The sequence below is a fragment of the Lathyrus oleraceus genome, chromosome 4 (assembly GCF_024323335.1).
Source record: "Lathyrus oleraceus cultivar Zhongwan6 chromosome 4, CAAS_Psat_ZW6_1.0, whole genome shotgun sequence".
NCBI lineage: Eukaryota > Viridiplantae > Streptophyta > Magnoliopsida > Fabales > Fabaceae > Lathyrus > Lathyrus oleraceus.
The window spans coordinates 219,401,135-219,417,445 of NC_066582.1; the positions used below are offsets into that span (position 1 = coordinate 219,401,135).

At 34.6% G+C, this 16,311-nt stretch overlaps 1 non-coding gene across 1 annotated transcript; it reads right to left on the minus strand.

Moving 5' to 3' along the window:
- Positions 1 to 15,947: 15,947 nt before the first annotated feature.
- On the minus strand, positions 15,948 to 16,097 carry LOC127077049 (U4 spliceosomal RNA). Its single transcript, XR_007787036.1, has one exon. It is a non-coding gene; the product is annotated as a U4 spliceosomal RNA (small nuclear RNA).
- Positions 16,098 to 16,311: the final 214 nt, after the last annotated feature.

Here is a 16,311-nt window from a genome sequence, read left to right on the forward strand (position 1 = left end):
CCAAAGAATGTCTTAAAATGAAATAGCAAAAGCAAAACAATACTAACTTTAAACATATTAACTACTAACATTTAAATTCAAGCCACTTACCTTAATGCAATTTACTTTTAGCATTTTATTTCATTTGCCATTGTTCATATCATTCTAATTGTTTATGTTAATGCAATTTTCACTTTGTCCATTTGGACCATATTGTGTGATACATTTTGTTTGTGTATACTTTGATTGTTTGTGTGGTCTTTGACCATTAATGTACATAATAACAACAAAAAACCCTAAAAAACTTTTGTGTGGACTGTTGGCTTGATCTTGGACAAATGGACTTAGAATCTAGGCAACCTTCCTATGCTAAAGACTTGGCCAATGCCAACTTATTGAGAAACCAAGTGCTTGCAATTTGAAACTTCATCTGATACATCATTCAAGATCCCTCTGAGTTCATCTGCAACATGATCCTTGTGTAGCTGTTATTTTGAACCTGTGACTCATGAAATTCATCTGTTGCATGGGCTACTTTGAGGAAGATCATGGAATGGATAAGCTTGGATGTGGCCATCTTTATTTGATGTCTTGCTCTTCAATATAACATAATTGTGCATTTGTGTGTTGCTTGATTCTAAAAAGTCCAAGGGAATTCTGGGTTTCTATTGACATTTTTGTCTATTGGATTGCTACCCATTTGGTCAGATCTTTTCAACTCTAAACTTTTAATTTTATACATAGGATAGTCTATTCATCTTCTCCCCCATTTCTTTAATTTCAAAATCTCTCCCTCCCTTTTCAAAATCTTCTTTGATTGAACCTATTTTGTTCTAAACTTTGATTACTTTGAAAAAAGATAAAAACTTTGGCCTTATGCCATTGTATTTTTCAAACTTCTTTTCTTAAATCAAGCTTGTAAATAAACTTAACTATACTTGACTTGAACTTTCAAAAAGCCAAAAAGAACTAACTCATTCAAACCATTTTTAGGCCTTTGGACCTTTCAAACTTAATTTTGTTAAAAGCAATGCATCCACTTTGAAATTTGTATCACGAACTATAAGATTTTGATCCCTCATTTTTATGTTGGTACGTAGGCACAAGGCCGAAGGTCTTGTCAAACACAAAAATATAATTAATGAATACTTTTCTCATCCCCCACTCTATTTGTTTGTAAACATCACTTTATACCAAGTACATATGCACACAAAAAGGGCTCCCTAGGAGTACCTAGGACACTTTGGGTGCTAAGACCTTCCCTCTGTGTAACCAACCCCCTTACTTGTAATCTCTGACTTTTTATTAGTTTTGATTTGAAAACTTCTTTCTTTTGGGTTTTGTTCGTACTTTTTCCCTTTTCACTTGGAAACATAAAAGCGCGGTGGCGACTCTTGTTATTTGATCTCTATATTATCCATAGCTTGATGATCATGAATTTACCGCTACATAAGAGAGATAGAAAAAATTCAGCAAACATCTTCATCTTTACACATCATGTTCAAATTTATGTCAAAATACAACCACTACCGGAGCTCTTGCTCCACCTCACCGAAGGCGGAAAAGTTGGCCGAAATTAAGAAATAACACCACTATTGTAGTCCTCTCAACCTCCTATATCCTAATCTCTCATCAATTCTTTTCAAAGATTAATCAATTCTGTAAATTGGAGCAATAAAGCTATGAATCCTAAAAACTAAAATTAAATGGAGGTGGAGACAAATCAAGCCACCAAACCTTGGGGCTTTGATTCCCTAATGCAAAAGCTATATTGTGGTGTCAAAATTTTAGCAAATAAGGAGTAAAAATTCACCGACATGCAAGACGGAGAATTAACTTGAAACTTACTGAAATTTGAAGGTGATGAAGATGAAGAAAACAAATGTATGCTGCTTTGAACCTTTGATCTTCTACTTATGCTATGAACTTCTTTTCTTCAAGAATTAGCTCTGGAAAATTATGAACTGAATTGTTGTTGTAGATGTTGATTATGTGAGTGTGATAGTAGTGTAAAATGTAGGAGGTTTAGCTTAATTGGTGACAAACTTCAAGGTGAAGCTTGCTCTAATAGTGATAGAGCTTTAGCGTAGGGAGACGAATTGGAGAAGATGAATTAAGAGGATAAAAACTGAAATGCAATGAGTGATTATGCAGAAAATGGTTGAACCTCTTTGTTGATGGTTGTAATAAGTTCATATAGATGCATTCCCCAACTATTTTAGTCAGTTTTTCCGGGCAGTGGCGGTTAGAAGTTAGGGAAGCAATTGGTGTTAAGTATTCTTATGAGAAAGTTAGTTATGAAGTTAATGGTGTTAATGAGTTGTTAAGTTGTTAGTTGGAGCTTTCATTGGAACTGTTATGACAATTAGGTGATGTTAGAATTGGAATGAGTTCAAGTAGATGAATGTTTTGGTGCATGTTAGTGTGTTAGGAATGATTGGTTCAATGCATGAAGTAGTTTACTTATTACTGCATAATTCATTGTAAGTTGCTATGTGTTATGTGAACTTGTTTAGTAGTGATTTGGAGTGGTGAAAATGGTTCTGCAATCCTTGAAATTGATTGTTTTTGACATTCTGGTGTACGTATACCATGTTACCAGACATGGTGTAACCAGTTACACACGAAAACAGGTGTTTCTGGGTTGTTTTTTGGACTATGGTTAGGCATTAACTAGAATTTAATTCGTGCTAATAGTTGGACATATTTTATAAATGACCATTTTACCCTTTAGGAGGAATTTTGTGCATTTTATCCATTTAATAACATGACCCCTTAGGACTAGAACTTAACATTAGAAATTTAATCAATTCTTAATAATGGAATGCTCCCTTAGGGTTGGTACATAGAATTTTAGCCACGATTTTTAATTAACCATGATATGATCCTTGGGATAATTTCTAACAACTCTAACCATTAGATTAGATTTAAACCTAGTTCCTTAAATCAAAATAAACCCATGATTCAAATTGATCAAAAGCAATTTTGATTAATCAAATCCTTTGAACTTGTATAATCCCACAGTCTAATTTGAGTGACCAAAAGACCCTTGGTGACTTAATAAGACTTTTCTTCTAAGTTGTGGAGCTCGAAGCCTTAAGTCAGATATTCAATCAAGGCAACCTCAGTCATACTAAGCAGTGGATTATACAAGCACATCAAAGGTGGAAACTGTAAAAACTTGTCAAATCAAAGTTAGAAGTGTGTGGCACGAGCCTTAAGCAATAGAGAAGGAGTGGGACTGGAGTCTTCCTACCCCCATTCTAAGTATCTTTGGGTATGGGACGAATGACCCATCGCTCATCGTATTCACCTCTATTCATAGACTTTAGCACAATTCTAATCATACGATTCGCAAGTCTCTCTCTTCATAAAGCATCATGCAAAGCAAAGGCTACATGAACAACTTATCAATCATGAATCAAGTTGTACGACACGAGCCTTAAACAATAAAGAAGGAGTGGGACTGGAGAATTCCTACCCCCATTCTGGATACTTTGGGTATGGGACAAATGACCCAGCGCTCATCATATTCACCTCTATTCATAGACTTTAGTGCAATTCGAATCGAATGATTGATAAGGTCTTAATTAAAAGAAACAACAACAAACATTCTCCTTCAACTTGAAAGTTAAGACAAGAGTTATATGCCACGAGCCTTAAGTGGTAAACAAGGAATGAGATTGGAACTTTCCTACACTCATTCTGGATACCTTTGGGTGTGAGACGTTTGGCTCGTTGCTTATGGTATCCACCTTTACCCATAGACTTTAGTGTGATTCTTATCAAGTAACTATCAAGTCTATTCCACTCTTTCTCTTCTAATCATTCAATCATATTCTTTTGCCTTTAATTACCTTGCTTTCAGCCCTAGTGGACTGAATTACAAAAGCTCTGATTTCCTTATTGCACTATAAGGATACGTAGGCAGGAGAATTTAGATACTTCACGAGCTATCTTATCTATTGCTACCCTATTTATCAATCAATCATTCTTAATTCATTCAATCTATATCATCTTTTTGGGATCAATCATACTTCTCCTTGGACTCCTTGTCTATCCTTTTGGGATGTCTTAACGACAGTCCACCTCATCAATCGAGAGTTGTTTGGGGGATTTTCCCAAACACTTAATTCATTCTTTCTTTTTGGCTTTACCCTATAGTGGCGGCCTACTAGTCCATGTACTGGTAAATGCCTACCTTGCTCTCTGATTGAGAGTTTATCTCCTTCTTGGATCCAAGATACTATCCTTCGTTGATCTCAAACTGTTTGTTCTCCATCCAGTGATACACTATTCCTTTTATTATCCAGTACTGCAATCATTCCTTGAATTGGTGTTTGTCTTATGAACCCCCGTTGCTAAGATAAATATCTCTCTCTCTCTCTCTTTGTTTCATGGCAGTCAACCTCTGAAATTGGGTTTGTCTTATGAGCCCCTGTCTCTTAGACAAATACCTTTTGATACCATTTTGTTGGTACAAATCATACTCCTCATCACTGTATGTCTCTCTTTCTATTCTCGTGGTTCTGAACTATGATTCCTCTGACTTTCTCATTGCACAATGAGAATAAGTAGGCACGAGGATGTGAATCCTTGGCAACATACTTCTAATTATTCCTCCTTCACCTTAGGGCATCACTCATATCTTTCATTATCCATCATCTACCTTCGATCATAAGTCGTCCACCTAACTTCACCTATTCCTTTGACATCGAAACACACTTTCTTTAGAATTCCATATACACCCTTATAGGACGCCTAACGCATAGTTCGCTTCTACCTAGAGTTGTTTGGGCTACAGCCTCAAACATTTAATTCCTCCTTTTTTGGCTAAACACTCTATAGTGATGGTCTTACTCGTCCACGGGTCGGTTAAAGATGTTTCCCTCTATGGTACAAATCCCATTTATCTTATGGATTCCAACACACTTTCACCTTTCGATTTCAAATGATACTTATCCAGTCACTTATCATCGAATATTCAATTTCTGTGACTTCGGTCACTTCATTCCGTTCATATCCATGATACATTCATAATCTACTTTCCTTCACCCCATGTGATATACCAGTTATCTTTGAGCCAAATACACTACCTCTTTGTGCTCCTTCTTGCGTCACCTTATGAACCAAGAGATGTTTGGGACTATGCCCAAACACCTATTTATTCGTCTTTTCGGCTTTGCCCTACAACGACGATCTCACTAGCCTTCGTACTGGTAATAGCCACCTTACTCTTGGGTTCATCTTTTTACCCTGGTTGGAGTTCAAAACACTATTCTTTGGTTCAGACCATACCTTTATCACACTTCTCTTCATTTCCCACTTCTAGTTCCTTGAACTATGAAGCTCTGAATTCCTCATTGCACCATGAGGATACGTAGGCATGAGGGCCTCAATCCTCACCAAGCACTTTATCTATTCTCTTCCTTTCCCCTCATTCTTTTCTGAGTAATCTTAGATATCACACCTATTCGAGCGACAACAATCAAAACAGTTCCCATGGAGTACCATGGATGTTTGGGGTGCTAATACCTTCCCCTTGCATAATCGACTTCCTTACCCAACATATCTCTTTCCCCCAGGTTTTATCGATGTTTTCCATTCCCTTTGGGGATAAATAAAGTTCGATAGCGACTCTGTTATATGTTCGAGCGTGCGATACGTTCGGGTATATTTCCGCTAGCTTCACATAGTAGCACATAACATTTCAATTGTTTAATAAATAACACATAACATTTTAAATTAGCATTATTTAGTACATAGTAGCATATTGTCTCATTGCAAAAAATACAGAGTCGACACCAAACTTTATTTATTCTAAAGGAAAGGGAAAATATCGATAAAAACCCTAAAAGATGGTCGTCGCAACCAAGAGCGGATTTGAGAGTCGATTATGTAAGGGGAAGGTATTAGCACCCCTCACATCCATTGCACTTAACTGAAACCACTTTTATTGTTCTTTGCATGCGCGAGTGTTATTATCTAAATGTTACTTGTTATTTCTTTAAGGGGAAAAAATTATTAATCAGTCTACATATCCTCATAGTGCAATGAGAAAATCATAGCTTCGTACTCCATGGTAGAAAATACAGATATGTTGGTTGTTTTTAGTGGATGATGTTAACATTCAGATTCTAGCAGTTAAACATTTCTTGTATGCTCTCACATGGGATACTTAAGCATTTCTTTGTTTGCGGTAGAATGAATGCGCTTGATTCACATTCTAGCGGTTAAATGTTACTTGTATGCTCGCATATGAGAGGCTTAAGCGTTATTCTTATTTTGGTAGAACAGAAATAACATGTTCTTTGTGAAAAGGTTTGAATGCCCTAAGGCGGAAAATTAAATTTGATTAGTTGTGATTGATTTTAGATTCGGAGACAAGTATCAGACCACAAGCTAAGTACAATCGGCAATCCGAGTACTTGGGAGCTGAAAGAACAATTGTATCATAAACTCTGTTTTTCATCAAAAGTTTTTGTTTATGAAATTTGTAAGGTGAGTTTAATCGTTGGTACTGAGAGGGAGACAAGCATCTAACCATAGGCTAAGTACGACTGACAATCAGAATACTCGGGAGATAAAAGGATAATTCATCATGACCTCTCTTTTTCTCCCTAAGAGGACCAAATTAAACTCTTTATTTTTAAGTGTTTTGAATGGAAGACAAGTATCAGGCCATAAGCTAAGCACGATCGACAACCTAAGCACTTGAGAAATGGTGTGTACAAGTACATACACCTCATCCTTTTTCATCCAGTTTATTGTAAAAATGTTTTGAAAATGACCTGACGTTGGATCAAGTATTTGAGGTTTAATAGAACAAATTGTGTGAATTAATTGGAAGAGGTACTTAATGTTGTATCAAGCACCCGAGTTGCATTCAATTAAATTTGATTTGGAAAAACACTTAATGTTGGATCTAGTTTATTTTTGTTCTTTTTTTGAAAAACGGTTCTTTAGATCGCTTTTGATTATTCCTAAGGTAATGGACTAATGAGGAAAGGGATAAAAGGGAAACTAATAAAATTGTTACATGTTCATGTGAGTGGGGTACATTTTGCCCAAGTGGGGGATAATCATTCACCATGCAAAAATTAAACCATGCACATAAGAATCATTCAAATGGCAAGATAAGCCATAATTCATGCATGAAATCAAGAGTAACGGGTGAGGAATTAAATTCTAATGAGTTTTAATTGAAAATTAAAGAGCTAAACTCTAAACTAACTTCAATTAAAGTCTAAAGTAGAAATCTATCCTAATTAAATTAACCATTTTTAATTTGCATTTTTTTTATGAATTAAGATGACATTGACATGAAATTAATGAAGAATTAAAGAAACTCCTACAATTAAATTCAATTAAGTTCTACAAGAGAAAATATTCTAATTAACCATGATATATGAATTTGCTATGAATTAACATGAATTAAAGCATAGAAAAAATTGGAAAAAAGAATGATAAAAACAAGAAATAAAAGAAGAACAATTAAATTTGCAGGGGTGCACGAAACAGGGGGTGTGCAGCCTGGAAAATGAGGCTTTGGGCCTAATAGCAAAGGCCCAAACACAAAATGTTGTTGGGTTCAGCAAATATGCACCAAGCAAAACAGGTGTGTGAGGAGAAAAACATTGGGCTCAAAGACTATGGCCAACAAAATTTGGCAAGCTGTAAGACCCCAATTTTAACCCTAAGATCCCTCATGCAATTCCATCATATGCATTAGCATTGGGATCATACCTTGGCATCCTCCTTACCCCTTTTTCATTGGGTTTGTTTTGGGAGAGATCACCAAGCACTATGTGATTGTATCATACTTGTATTTTATCATTCACTAACCAAAATACCAAAAACATGTCTTTGCATTTGCCTAACTCTTTTGTAGGTAGGCCATGATCATTGATCTATCAAGTTCATATCTAGGGTTTGAGACCCTCATGAACAAAGAGCACAACCATGGATTGATTCAAGGATGGCCATAAACATCATATACGAGTCCCAATGATCTCTGAATGTTATATTGATCAAGCATTCTTCAAGAGTTTGAGGGTGATTTGCATTGGAAACCCTAGTTTGATTGGGTATCTTGAGTAACTTCTCCAACAAGCTATCTCATCAATTGATCAAATTTCTAGAGGGACACTTCAAAATTCATAATATTATGCATATATTATCTACCATGAGCCTAGAAAGTCAAGAGAATTGAAGGTTAGCAAGTTGGTTGATGGTGGTTGGCCAGATGAATTCATCTGATCAAAACTGGGTCTCCCTAGACCCTATCTCCTACACTTTTCACCATATAAAAATTATTCCAAGATAAAAGTTACTCTAAATGACATTCCAAACAATTTTCATGTTGAGACCTAGAACTAGTTTTGCTTGGAAAATCATTTTCTATGTTGAAATATTATAGGTCATTTTGTCTAAACCCTAATTTGAAAGTCAACTTCCCAATGCCATAACTTGCTCAATTTTTATGAGATGAAAGATTTCCAATTTTCACAATCAAATTAAAGATGTCTAATTAAACTTTTATGTTTTGAGTTAGATCTAATTCAACTTTTTTGAGCATGTGATATGAGGTTACATTATAGGTCATTTTTGACCTATATCATTGATCAAGTGATTTTTCCAAACTTCAAAAATGCATAACTCTATCATTTCAAATCCAAATGATATTAAATTGGTGACCATTTTGAAGGTGTTTGAAATAGCTACAAATTTAATGAAGACACGTTTCTCATTTGAAGCTAACATAAAAAGTTAAGCAAGGCGGAATATTGAGACATATGGCTTGACACTTAGAAAATATTTCAATATGTTAAAATTTCCAAACTTCCACCTCAAAATTCTTCAAGTTCCAAGCTCCAAATGGAAAAATGTTGAACACAAAAGTTGTTCCTCTTGATCTAAACTTTCCAAAATGCCCAAATTCATCCATTTTGGACAAGAAATAAATAGGCTGCACATGGCTTGAATATGGTATCATCATTTGGCAAGATTGAACTTCAAACATCCATGCACAATTGCCTAGCATTCCAACATGACTTCAGCCTTGCTTACACTCAATCATGGATCAGATAGAGTGATTTCATGGGCCTGCACACGCCCATGCACTCATGCATCACACATTGCTAATTTTGGAAGTTCATTTCAAGTGTGCAAATATCAACTGAATTGGCTATAAATAGAGCTCCATATGCTCAGAGTTTCACACACATTCGCACCAGCTTTGATCCCAAACCTCTAACCCTCACATTGAAAAGGATAATCCTGAGACTTTCACTTGAAATTGAGTTTGAATTTTCACTGTTTTGAGATTCAAAACTCCAGGGATCCAAGATCATTTGGAGTGAGATCAAGCATGAACCAAGGCAAGAACAGTTGAATCCAAACCTACATTGAAGGTATTTTCCAGAATTTTTAATCTCTTCGATTCTCTCTAAATCTTGCTCAATTCTCTTGATTCCTTGGTTGTCTGAAGTCCTACCAATGTAGGCAAGAAGATTGAGTTTCTTTGAGGCCAAATCGAAGTAACTCAGTTCGTGTACCTCAAATTTTAACTCCATGTATCTCTCAATATACTTGGAGTTAGGATAAATTGATGTCAGATTTGTGCTCAGTGCCATTTTTACTTTGAAATCATGGCCTTCTTTTTAATTTTGGTGATGGTTATGACTGAACCAGTCTGGTGAGGCTCGCCTGAGAAGGAGACCGGAGTTGTAGCTCCGGTGGTGAGTTGGCGTGTTCAGAGCCACATGATCCTTTTGAAATGAAATAATCTCGTGTGTTGGTTTGAATTACCTTTCCTGCGGTGCACTGACTCAGGTGTATCGTGGATTGCGCGCTTGTGACCACTTGATCTGCCACCTCAATTAATGAGGGAGATCAAGTGGTCCACGTTTTTTCTGATCATTTAGTTTTCATTTTAATCCTTTTATTTTCATTAATTCATATTGATTTTAATATTGATCCAAAAAATATGAGAGTTTCACAAAAAAAAATCAAATAATTTCCTCTTTCATATTCTGAATTAAAATTATTTTTTGGATCATTATTAATATTTTTCATGATTTAATTGAGTTTGCATTTGTTTTTAATTGTTTAAAAATACTTTTGAATGTCCAAAAATTATGATTTTTTTCTCCAAGGTCCTTTGACCTTATTTGACCTATGATAAATCTCATGGCCATTTCTTTGGTGTTTTGATGAGGTTTTAGGAATTGGACAAACCATATTTAATTTAAATGCCTTATTTTAGTATTTTTAATTTGATTAATTGCCAAATAATTTTGTTGACCAATTGTGATTACTTGTTGATGTTTGACTATTGTTGTTGGGCCTTGGTGAAGGTTGATTTGACTTTGTCAAAGTAATTCATTGGATTTAGAGGATTGATGGAATGTACATTCCATCTCCCAAAATGAATGGATGATATTAATTTGGTAAAAGTGCTCCTTTGATCGATTTGTGTTTTGATTCATCCCCCTCCCACTTCATCTTATTCCCCTTCTTCATTCATTCATTCCATTTGGCCTATGATATCTCAAAATCCTAAGGCTAGTTGATTGAAAAATTAACATGAGTATGGATGAAATTAGGTCACACCTTTTGCATATCCTTTTTTGTGTGTGGTATATTTCATGAGCATAGTCTATTATACTATGTCTCTAACATGAATTAACACCAAAATTCTATTGCCCGTCCTCAAATAGTTGTGGCTTCTGCATAAGTCCAATTACGATTGCTTAAAATAGCGCTAAATTTGTGACACAAAAGGCATAAGCATTCTAGTTAGTGAGATTGTAAGTCTCCCCTCTTTCATGGTATTGTGCGAAAACTTGGCCTTTTTTCCTTCCTTTGGAAGATGTCTGGGTTCAAGGATCCATGCTTGTGATAAGTGGGTTGAGTGTTCTCCAAAGAATGTCTTAAAATGAAAAAGCAAAAGCAAAACAATACTAACTTCAAACCTATTAACTACTAACATTTAAATTAAAGCCACTTACCTTAATGCAATTTACTTTTAGCATTTTATTTCATTTGCCATTGTTCATATCATTCTAATTGTTTATGTTAATGCAATTTTCACTTTGTCCATTTGGACCATATTGTGTGATACATTTTGTTTGTGTATACTTTGCTTGTTTGTGTGGTCTTTGACCATTAATGTACATAATAACAACAAAAAACCCTAAAAAACTTTTGTGTGGACTGTTGGCTTGATCTTGGACAAATGGAATTAGAATCTAGGCAACCTTCCTATGCTAAAGGACTTGGCCAATGCCAACTTATTGAGAAACCAAGTGCTTGCAATTTGAAACTTCATCTGATACATCATTCAAGATCCCTCTGAGTTCATCTGCAACATGATCCTTATGTAGCTGTTATTTTGAACCTGTGACTCATGAAATTCATCTATTGCATGGGCTACTTTGAGGAAGATCATGGAATGGATAAGCTTGGATGTGGCCATCTTTATTTGATGTCTTGCTCTTCAAGATAATATAATTGTGAATTTGTGTGTTGCTTGATTCTAAAAAGTCCAAGGGAATTCTGGGTTTCTATTAGCATTTTTGTCTATTGGATTGCTACCCATTTGGTCAGATCTTTTCAACTCTAAACTTTTAATTTTATACATAGGATAGTCTATTCATCTTCTCCCCCATTTATTTAATTTCAAAATCTCTCCCTCCCTTTTCAAAATCTTCTTTGATTGAACCTATTTTGTTCTAAACTTTGACCACTTTGCAAAAAGATAGAAACTTTGGCCTTATGACATTGCATTTTTCAAACTTCTTTTCTTAAATCAAGCTTGTAAATAAACTTAACTATACTTGACTTGGACTTTCAAAAAGCCAAAAAGAACTAACTCATTCAAACCATTTTTAGGCCTTTGGGCCTTTCAAACTTAATTTTGTTAAAAGCAATGCATCCACTTTGAAATTTGTATCACGAACTATGAGATTTTGATCCCTCATTTTTATGTTGGTACGTAGGCACAAGGCCGAAGGTCTTGTCAAACATAAAAATATAATTAATGAATTCTTTTCTCATCCCCCACTCTATTTATTTGTAAACATCACTTTATACCAAGTACATATGCACACAAAAGGGCTCCCTAGGAGCACCTAGGACACTTTGGGTGCTTAGACCTTCCCTCTGTGTAACCAACCCCCTTACTTGTAATCTCTGACTTTTTATTAGTTTTGATTTTAAAACTTCTTACTTTTTGGTTTTGTTCGTACTTTTTCCCTTTTCACTTGGAAACATAAAAGCGCGGTGGCGACTCTTGTTATTTGATCTCTATATTATCCATAGCTTGATGATCATGAATTTACCGCTACACAAGGGAGATAGAAAAAATTCAGCAAACATCTTCATCTTTACACATCATGTTCAAATTTATGTCAAAATACAACCACTACCGGAGCTCTTTCTCCACCTCACCGAAGGCGGCAAAGTTGGCCGAAATTAAGAAATAACACCACTATTGTAGTCCTCTCAACCTCCTCTATCCTAATCTCTCATCCGTTCTTTTCAAAGATTAATCAATTCTGTAAATTGAAGCAATAAAGCTATGAATCCTAAAAACTAAAATTAAATGGAGGTGGAGAAAAATCAAGCCACCAAACCTTGGGGCTTTCATTCCCTAATGCAAAAGCTACATTGTGGTGTCAAAATTTTAGCAAATAAGGAGTAAAAATTCACCGACATGCAAGACGGAGAATTAACTTGAAACTTACTAAAATTTGAAGGTGATGAAGATGAAGAAAACAAATGTATGCTACTTTGAACCTTTGATCTTCTACTTCTGCTATGAACTTCTTTTCTTCAAGAATTAGCTCTGGAAAATTATGAACTAAATTGTTGTTGTAGATGTTGATTATGTGAGTGTGATAGTAGTGTAAAATGTAGGAGGTTTAGCTTAATTGGTGACAAACTTCAAGGTGAAGCTTGCTCTAATAGTGATAGAGCTTTAGCGTAGGGAGACGAATTGGAGAAGATGAATTAAGAGGATAAAAACTGAAATGCAATGAGTGATTATGCATAAAATGGTTGAACCTCTTTGTTGATGGTTGTAATAAGTTTATATAGATGCATTCCCCAACTATTTTAGTCAGTTTTTCTGGGCAGTGGCGGTTAGAAGTTAGGGAAGCAATTGGTGTTAAGTATTCTTATGAGAAAGTTAGTTATGAAGTTAATGGTGTTAATTGTTAAGTTGTTAGTTGGAGCTTTCATTGGAACTGTTATGACAATTAGGTGATGTTAGAATTGGAATGAGTTCAAGTAGATGAATGTTTAGATGCGTGTTAGTGTGTTAGGAATGATTGGTTCAATGCATGAAGTAGTTTACTTATTACTGCATAATTGATTGTAAGTTGCTATGTGTTATGTGAACTTGTTTAGTAGTGATTTGGAATGGTGAAAATGGTTCTGCAATCCTGGAAATTGATTGTTTTTGACATTCTGGTGTAGGTATACCATGTTACCAGACATGGTGTAACCAGTTACACACACAAAAATAGGTGTTTCTAGGTTGTTTTTTGGCTATTCATAGCAGGTGTAACCGGTGACTTAGTTTTACATAACCGATTACACATCTGAAATCAAGTGTAAAATGGCTACTGGAAATGTTACATGCAGGTGTAACCGGTTACACTGTTTTGTGTAACTGGTTACCAAAACACAAAAATGGCTTTTTGGCTGCTGGAATGGCATGAGTAACATGTGTAACGTTACCTGATTCTTGGTAACCGGTTACCAACACGAAACTTAATTTTTTTTATGTTTTATGGTAAGTTGGCTCATGTGAAGATATGAGCTATGCATTGCTCTTGGTGACTCATTGTGTATGTGATTTGGTATGTTTTGCAAGGCTGGTTTGAAAGGCTTGCAATGAGGCTTTTATCAAAGCATGAAATCAAGGCATGAACCAAGAAACAAGTTATGGCATATCAACATGTTTTTTTAAGCACACAAAGGGTCACAAAAGCTTGAAGACCAATATGATATAGCTTGTGAAAGGAGAAATCATGGATATTAGGGTTTAGAAATAGGTAGTTGACTTTGGTCAACTGTTTGTCAAAAAGTCAACAGTTGAGAAAAAGTCAACCTATATCAAAATTATGCAATTTTGTATGAAATTGATTCTTGGCTTTGTAATGGAGATTTGAAGGTATTTTAATGGCTTTGCGTTGAATGAAAAATGAGTTTCCCTCCAAGATTTAAATTTGAAAAAAAAATCTGAATCTTGCATTTGATTTCGTTGTGCCATATCTTGAAATGAATCTTGGATTTTGAGCATCGAATTTGAACCTTGAATTTGAATGAGATGCCAAGAATCTTGAAACTCAGACCATGAATCTTAATGCACTGTCTTGGATTTTAAGGAAACCCTAGCTCCTTGTTGATCATAAACATCAAAAGCCTCTGAATCCATGAAATTTGATGCAAATGGTAAAATGAATGTGTTATGATGCTCATGCATATGCAGATGAATCGCAAACTATAATTCAGATGAAAATGAAAAAGAGAGGGAAAATTTTGAGGTATGACATATATATATTTACAATATCAGAATGTATACTAGTCAACTCACAGTAAATAGAGTTCTTTACCATCAATTATGTTCATATATCATTGTTTAGTAAATAGTTCATAACAGATTGTATACCATATTAGGTCAACTCAAAATTTCATAGTAGTTCAGTTCATAACATTTCACTATAATATGTTACTTAAAAAGCATAACATAAATGATTGTAGTTTATGAATGAAACACTTTGTATATGAAGTTTTCAACTTTCTAAAAACAAAGACACTATTGCAATCTAAAAAGTTATGCAAAATTAAATTACCTTCAAGTAGTTATTGACTTCAGGATCATTGTTTACAACAGATCCAACATCATTAACAAGCTTGCACTTGTATAAAAATATTATGATAAAAACAAATGCAAATAGCCTGTAAAATTGTATACAAGAAGCTTTAGTAAACATAACATACATATCTTTAGATGGATCCTATAAAATTTTAGGAAAAATTCATATAATTAACATCCACTAATATTTGTCATTTAAAAAGTCATACAACCTTCAAGATACAAAGATAGACTGAAAAGTAGCGCATTCGATGTAATATTATCCTAATATTATAAATTTGATTTAAAATACAAAATAAAGTAGTAATATCTACAAGAAAAATAACATCTAATAACTCGAAATACATTCAAGATCAAAAGTCCCGTGAAACATACATAAAAAGTAATCACATTCGAGATTAATTCATTCTACTAAGAGTACAAGATCAATCTTTATCTAATGATTGATCATCCAAATCGTCATCATAATGATGAGGATGTAATCCAATAGTTGAAGATTCAAATTTCTTCATCATAAATTCCTTATAAGCATCCATCTCCCTCTCCATACTCTGTTTTGTATCGGTAACAGCTTTTGCAGTCTCGATAGCATCTCGAATAACTTCGTTAGCCTATTGTAATCTGGCGATTGTAGCCTCGACAATTTGTTTAATTCTAATTCTAGATGCTCTTTTAGCTTTTAATGAAATCCCAAATATATAATGATGAGGAGTTTGAGATTGTTGGGTAAAAGTTTTTTATCCACGTTTTAGATTAACAACTAAATCTACCGCTCCATAAATTCGACCATGGTTATGCCCCCAACAACCTTTATCCATAGCTGATTTACACGCCTTTCATCTAACACATGAACATCATCTCTATTCCGTTCTTCAGTTGGCTGAATTTTTGCATCAAATTTCTATTTAAAATCCTTTTGTCCAATAGAAAAAATAGCTAACATGTTAGCTTAATCAAGAATTACAAGCTTGCAATTATAGACACAACAAAATATAAAGCCAAAACCAGATAAAAAAGAATAAGGTTATGTGATGGGAGAATTCCAATTTTTCAATATAAAAAGTTTAGACTAAAATTGTAGGACTTTACCCCTAAGGGAGTCCTCCCAAAAATTCTCAAAGGTTTGATATTCCCTAAACCTAAGAGGGGGTTTGGGAATAGTTTTCAACTAGCAATAGACGCGCCTCGGTTCGAACTTCACTAGCTGCGTCATTGCCCCATGCGCAAAGATGATTTTCAACACGAATTAAAATTCTTTTTATATATTGAACCAAATAACCCCTCATACAGTCTAACACATTATGAATCTATGTTAACAAAATTGGTGACATCACATGAGGCACTAAAATAATTGAGGCAAACAATATTATTTATAGACAAACATACTCAAAGCTTGAAACATTTTCTTGCTGCTCTTTTCTGTTATAGCAATGCATAAACTGAAG